The sequence below is a fragment of the Sceloporus undulatus genome, chromosome 10 (genome assembly GCF_019175285.1).
Source record: "Sceloporus undulatus isolate JIND9_A2432 ecotype Alabama chromosome 10, SceUnd_v1.1, whole genome shotgun sequence".
NCBI lineage: Eukaryota > Metazoa > Chordata > Lepidosauria > Squamata > Phrynosomatidae > Sceloporus > Sceloporus undulatus.
Genome location: NC_056531.1, coordinates 3,428,384 through 3,435,632, shown reverse-complemented (window position 1 = coordinate 3,435,632; position 7,249 = coordinate 3,428,384). Strand labels below are relative to the sequence as shown.

The window sequence follows — 7,249 nt, the reverse complement described above, 5'->3', positions numbered from 1 at the left end:
ACAGTAAGAGCTGTCTGACAGTGGAACACACTCCCTTGGAGTGTAGTAAAGTCTCCTTCCTGGATGGCCATCTGTCAGGGATGCTTTGGTTGTGAGTTCCTGCATGGTAGTAGGTTGGACTGGATGGCCCTTGCGGTCTCTTCCAACTCTATGATTCTATGAGATTTAGTCCCACTTTGTTGTGAGATATTAAAGCCAAGGTGGGATGACTATGGTCCTGTGGCCCTTCCATTCTAGACCCAGCTATTTTTCTCTTGACGGTCCAAAACATATTCTGGTTTGAGAGCACTTGACCTGCCCAGGCTCAGTGCTACAAAACCCTGGGCATTGCAGTTTATTCTGACCCCAGCGCTCTCTCTGACAGAGAAGGCTCAGGGTCTCACAAAACTAGTTTCCAGAATCACCTCGCATTGAGCCAGGGCAGTTGAAGCAGTCTCAACAGAAAGATTGAGGAGCTGTGTGCTCAGTCGAAGATGCCAGTGCGCCAGTCCATGCCAAGGGAGCCCACAGTCGGAGATGGTGAGAATGTCAGTTTCGAATCATGTGGCGGTGTGTGGGTAGGTGAGGAAGAGAAGCAAAGACTTCGAAGCCTCCTCCTACACAGGCAGTTTCAGAGGACATGGAAACCAAAAAATAACACCGAGGTCTGCCTGTCTCTGGGTTTAGTCATCCTGTTCAGTTTAGAGCAGACGCTTGGACAAACATACTCTCGTCTTTCCCTTTCCTGGGCCTGACACACCCTGAGCCAAACTTCAAAAAGGAGAGCTGACCCGGATCTGTGCTTCACGTCCTGTTGAACAAGATCGGTTTTGAAGAGAGGAGACACCCATTCTGTAGTGTATTCGGAGAAAGGGGCACTCCCTTAAAAGGAAGGACATCTGGTAACTCAGTTCCAAGAGGGGAGCTGGGATTCATTGGCTGCATCCACAGTGGAAAGAGAACCAGATTTGGAGTGTTTGAATGGCCCTGGCTCCCTGCTCTGGCATTCTGGGCCTTGTAGTTTGTTGTGGCCCCAGAGCAGAGGGGCCACAACAAACTACAAGGCCCAGAATGACAGAGCAGGGAGCCAGGGCCGTTCAAACACTCCCAAAACTGGTTCTCTTTCCAGTGTTTTTCATCCCCTTGTTAACTTCAGCTTGCTTCACTGACAAATGGACTTTCAATGACTTTCTGCCCCCTCGACTGTACTCAGATTATGCAGTGTTTAAAACCTACAGCTTCATCGCCTGACTTGCCCCAGTTTTGTGTCTCTTCCCTGTATCACCATAGTGAAGGGAAGCCTTGTGAAAGGTAAAGGTGGGCCTTCTCCTTCCCTTTTAGTTTGACCACCCTTTTCTTTTCCTGTCTTCCCCAGGCCCAGAAGCGGTCAGTCGCTCCCCAATCGCTTTGGGAGTTCACTGCGCAGGCAGATAATCTGCGAGCATTTCTTCTGTGCATTTCCTGGTGTCTTGAACCATAAAAGTATGAAGGAAGTTACGTAAATCTATAAGCTTAGTTTTTAAACGAATTTCCTTGTCATTTCTTTGAAAATGAAACAAGGGCCCCTTTCTTTCGCCCCTCCCAAGTTAGCAAATGTAAGCTTTGCTAATATACCAAATCCGCACCTTTCAGACTTGCGACTTCTCACCTTCCCAGTGTTTTTCTACTGTTCTGAGAATCGTAAAAGTAGTGCCAACATTTGCTTCCCACTCACTTCTGAATTACTTGGGTTTCTGGGATTATAATGCAGCTGCTGGTGGAATAAAGGACTTCTGAGTCCTTTGAAATCTTGGTTGCTCGGCTGTGTCGTCTTTTGTTGTCTGGGATTCATAAAGAGAGGACGGATCCTTGGTTTCTAGCCATTCCTTAGTAACCGTCCAATACAGAACCAAAAAGCCGGCCTGTTAACAGGGGGAGTGCCTAGGCTACAGGTCTGAAAAGCGATTGTGCTGAGCTGAAGGAATCATAATTTGTGGCTAAAATTGTATCAGACTTACTGAAATACTCCTGTTGTTTTCAAGGTTGTAAGGAAACATTGCAGTAGAATGTAGCTAGGGTTTCTCATTCTCAGTTCATTTAAAAAGTCAGCAAGAATCCAAAAGTTTGAGCAACACCTTGCCTTCTTGCTGCTTTTATATAGAGATCTGTGAAGAGTGACATGTGTCCTGATGCTCCACATGTTCCTCTGTGCCATATGTTCATATTTTGTATACTCAGTTTTGAAATATATACTAACAGAAAACTCAGTTCTCTCAATGGTGGTTCTTGTATAGCCAAAATGGCATCATCCCTGGACAGCATAGAAGCCAAGGTTTTGCAAAACTGACTGGGCAACCCAATAGAGAGTGAGCATGCTCAGTGGCCACAGACGGTTGAAGGGGGGAGATTTGGGGGAGTGCATTGCGGGGGGTACCCTGGAAAAGCATATTGCTCCTCCTCCCACTTGACATCCGAAGTATCAGATGGACTGTTAGGCTTTCTGCATGTTAGGTCTGTAGGTTAATGACAGAACACATGTGTTGCTTTTTCACAATTTCCAGTTCAGTCCCCAGCATCTTTAGGAGGGTTTGGAAAAGACCATCTGAAATTGTTAAGAGTGTGTGTTATTGGAGACACTATTGAGCTGTAAGGCAGCTTCTCGTGTGTTTAGTGAAATATTACTGGTTGTGTGTATATATAATGAACCTGATCTTGATCTTTTTTTTTACCTTTTGTGGCTTAGCAGGGTTACTGGGATGGCCTTTAAAGTTCCTGTGGCACTGAGTGAGTTTTCACTAAATGGTTGTGTGCAACATGAAATGAAATCAGTGGTGTATAGTTCATGCGTAATCTTTTTCTGAAGCCAGACGGGTGGAAACAGAATTCAAAGCTTTGCCTGGAGGTGTTTGCATTAGGAGACTTTCTGCTGTCAAGTTGTTCCCCGTTCTTTCAGAAGCACTCCTCCAAACCTTTCTTCAGTTGGAAGGTTTATAGTTGTCTGAAATATTTAGACCTGTACTTAGACCCAGATCCCGAAAGCGATAAATTGCTGCGTTATTGAGTGCTTGAGTAGTGGCTGCTGGAAAATACTACGCCTCCTGTTAACAATAATGATTCTGTAAGTTCTAGAAGAGGGAATATTCATAATTTTATCTGACCCTCCCAACTCCTTTGTTGCTCCAGAAACTGTTACATGTCTTGAGCAAAACCCTGGGAGCGATGATATTGTTACAGAACTATAGACTTTACAGTAAAACAATTAAAATTGTGGTCTGTGTTATGTGAATTCAAGGTGCAAGAAATTTTGCCCCCAAATGATTCAGGAGATTGGAGTGGCCATCAGGTTTTTATAGACCATCTTTTGTCTTCTCACAAACTGCTTTTAAAAAAAGGGGGGGGGGAACCTAATAGACACTCAGATTCCTTGGCTCCATAGTACTGTTCTCCAACTCCACTATGAATGTGGTCATGTTCTCTTTTGCCAACATGAAATTAGGTTTTAAGGCTACTAATTAAGCCTCTCTATAACTACAGACTGGTTTTCTCTTCTCTCTTGTGGTTAGCCAATTAGGAAAAGCCTATATCTAACAAATAGAAACTTCTCTTCTGTCTCCCAGATCTCTTACGGTACGGCGTTCAGGTGAGAATTCCTGGAATGGGCCATTCAGTGGGAATTGGCGGGAATGAGGGTATTGTAGTGGTGTATTCTTCTGTGTCTTTGCATTCGTTTTATGAACTTGGCATTAGTCTACAAAAGTTTTTGAACACTCTGCTAGCCTCTGAGGTACTGTAGGGTTTTGTGCTTGTATATAATAATATATAATATTATTTTATTATTATTTTTTTATGTGATTTGTTGTAACGGACGTATGTAGCTTCTATGTTTTATTTGGAATTTTAAGAGAAAGAGGGAGGGCTAGGAGATTAGGGAATATTTTATTGTTTTTGTACTTACTATATTGGCTTGTTGTTACCTGCTTTGAAAGCGAGAGGACGGATATAAATAAATGATATTATTATTAGTATTATTATTATTATTGTTGTTGTTGTTATATGTGGTTTGCTATAAGAAAATTAATGTGCACAGAAGTCCTCTAAACAGAGAGAGTATGAAATGGGTGTTTCTAGGGAAAGAAGTGAGTTGGACACTCATGATGCATTACAAAATGGCATTTCGCCAGCATCTGTGGCTGGCATCTTCAGAGAATGCTTGCCTGGAAAAAGCTGGGTATATATATACTGTGTGAGCCTGGGAATGGAGGAGAGATACTGGCGAAATGTCGGAAAGAAACTCTTCTAGAACATGGCCACATAGCCCAAAAAACCCACAAAAACTATGGATGCCGGCCATGAAAGCCTTTGACTTCACATTACAAAATGAGTTTGTCTGGCTGTGTTGTGACCTCATCCAAAAACAGTGAGGAAGGTAATGTTGAAAACAAACTGCACAGGTCCATAGGTATATAGAAACCCACAGTTTAAGGTGATGGGGGTTATATCCAAGGTTTTATTTATTATTATGTGTAAGTATGACATCTAAATTTCCAGCTTTAGTACTGGGAGAGTAGGATTTCTGAAAAACCAAAACTAATATGAAACAGTTGCAATCCCAGCAAAGAAATTCAGAGTTTTTGTGAATCCCTTTCAAAAAGGGCAAATGGAAATGCTGACGGAAATCTTTGCTGCCGCATCTGCCAAAGCGCGATGATGATGCTTATAACTAGATTTGCCAGACTGTGGTGAGCATTTGGGATTATTCTTATTTTGGATATCTCATTTCAGGAGATATTTGTAGTTCTCCCCTTAATTGTACCCTTAGTGTTGACAAAGCTGGCACATTCTGAATGTGAGTAACTCCTTTTGTAGTTATCTGGTAATTTGTGGTAAGAAAACTGCTATTTTATTGACATCAGTTCTCCCTTTCTCTACTCTCCCTTCAAAACCCCAAAGAAAGTAAATGCTCTCAGGATATTGGAAGGCCAGAGCTCCATATGGCAGCCGCTAGTTATTTAATAAGGTTATTACTTAATCATACCGTACAGTGAAATTACCCAGACTCCCAGTCTGCCCTTAGATAAAACTAGGCTTGCTATCTAAGTACATTAAAACTCTTTGAATCACTATGGTTTCCAGGAGGAAAGGAGAGCCAGTGTTCTTAATGTGTTTGACTTTTTGTTACAGAGAGTTCTGAAGCAAACCAGAATGTGCGCATGTCAGCTGGTGTTCCATCTTCCCCCTGAGAAAGGAAAGGGAATGTTGCAATATCCCCAGTTGGACTTTGAACACAGTTTTGTTTTGTTTTTATTTTATTGTCCATCAGTTCCCACTGATATATAACTAGCACTTGGAATGCATTAACGCCAGCAGCAAAATTGTACATCGCCGCCGTTGAGCGGATGGCTCACACCTCTTACATACATTATTGGTGTAGATTATTAGCTTTCGTTTTTATCTGTCTTTGTTTATTTTGGCTTGTTCTCATTAGGTACAGTAGTTCAGTTTGAGTTTTGCAGGCTTGGGTTGTGTGGTTGTTGTTGACTGTCAAGGCAGCTTTGGCTTGTGGCAGTGCTATGAATGAGAGACTTCCAAGAGCACTAGTCATCAACATGCTCAGGTCTTGCAAACACAGGCTAGCTATGGCTTCTTCCTTCCATCTGTAATGCGGTCTTCCTCTTGTACAATGTACTGAACATCATCTTTGTCTTATGATGTGTCCAAAGTACACATGTGGGTTTTTCAGGGTATGTGGCCATGTTCTAGAAGAGTTTATTCCTGACGTTTCTCCATCACTGCAATTTAAACAAGTTGATTTTCTCCCTGTCACTTTTCTTTACTGTCCAGCTTTCACAAATATACATAAACACTGGTTGTTCCTATTTTTGATAAAGTACTGTTCATTTTGTGTCTTGCAACTAGATTTTAGACAACACAACAATCATTATTAGGGGACATTGGGCTTATTTCACTGACATGAAGGCATACTCTTGTAAAGTTGAGCCTACCTCATTTATACCATGCATTCCCATTACTCATTGAATTCAAAGATATAGCCATGTTAGTCTGTAGAATCAGTATGTAGAGAGATCTTGTAGCACCCTTGAGACTCTCTGAAAGAAGTTGGCAGCATGAGTTTTCATAGACTTCAGTCTACTTCCTCAGATACATTTAGTCATGCATCTGAGGAAGTAAACTGAAGTCTACAAAAGCTCATGCTGCCAACGTCTTTCTTTCTACAAGATCTCTCTACACACTACTTATTGAATTATTCTTTTTGTTGGACCATGCGACGTGGCCTGTAGTTTCTGATTTGTCTAGACTCCCAGCTGCTGCTTTTGACATGCTTAATCTTTCCCTCTGAGTCATGAAGTTATATAAATATAGTTATCAAAGCTTCAGTACAAAATTAATGGGACCATAAATGAGAGAAGCATTCCCTCTTCTGCCTCAAAGGTTAGAAGGAGTTTGGTTAGAGAGTATTTGCGTGTTGCTCTGAAATCCTTTTGTTTATAGTAGATGTTCTAAATAGTCTAGCCATTCTGTGGACATTTGCAGTAGGTGGGATTCTTTAACTTGTTCAAAATCAAAGATTTTGGCCTCAACAAAAAAAAATCCATGACTTCTTCTCCTCCCCCATGACTTTTTTTTTTGGTCTCGTGAATACACACAACTGAACTTGTTAAATAAAGAATTGAAAAAGTTAAAGATCTTGTAAAATCTTGAATCGCATTCTTTAGAAAGACGGGTTTTGACTGTCTTCCTGTCAATATACTGTACCGATATTTAGGTCTTACTCCACATCTGAGGATCTCAAGTTGTCATACAAAAAATACCATTGGCATACTCAGAGTTCTCCATAGACTCTCATGTTCTGGTTAGTTGTGGCTCAGTATACTGTGGATAGTTTATGTGACAAAATGAGAATACCCTTTCTTCTGAGGTTTTGTTTGTGAGAAGGAAGAAGCAAGTGGTGCTCTGTGTGTACTTTAATAAAGTCCCCCCTCCCTTGTAACTTTCTTTATTGACTTGTATTCATTCTGTTGTAGCCGGCCTACAGGGATACATACCTGTTGCCTTGTGGTTCAGACTTGTCTAGCTTAGTGGCCAGGAGGGTGCTATTTAAAGTCTCAAGTTCAGAACTCACTTTGCAATGAATTCCTCGGGTGCCAGTCATATCTCAGACTTCCTTCTTAAGGGAAATATTTCCCCAGGGCTGGGTGGATGTGCTTCAATCCCATTTTTTACTGCCTCTAAGCCAGGGGTAGGCAACCTTTTTGAGCCGGGGGCCGGGTTG

General features: G+C 41.8%; 1 protein-coding gene across 1 annotated transcript in view; it reads left to right on the top strand.

The window, feature by feature from the left end:
* VPS37B (VPS37B subunit of ESCRT-I) overlaps window positions 1-7,249 on the top strand; it is a 14,413-nt gene that overhangs the window by 676 nt on the left and 6,488 nt on the right. The window lies entirely within an intron of this gene.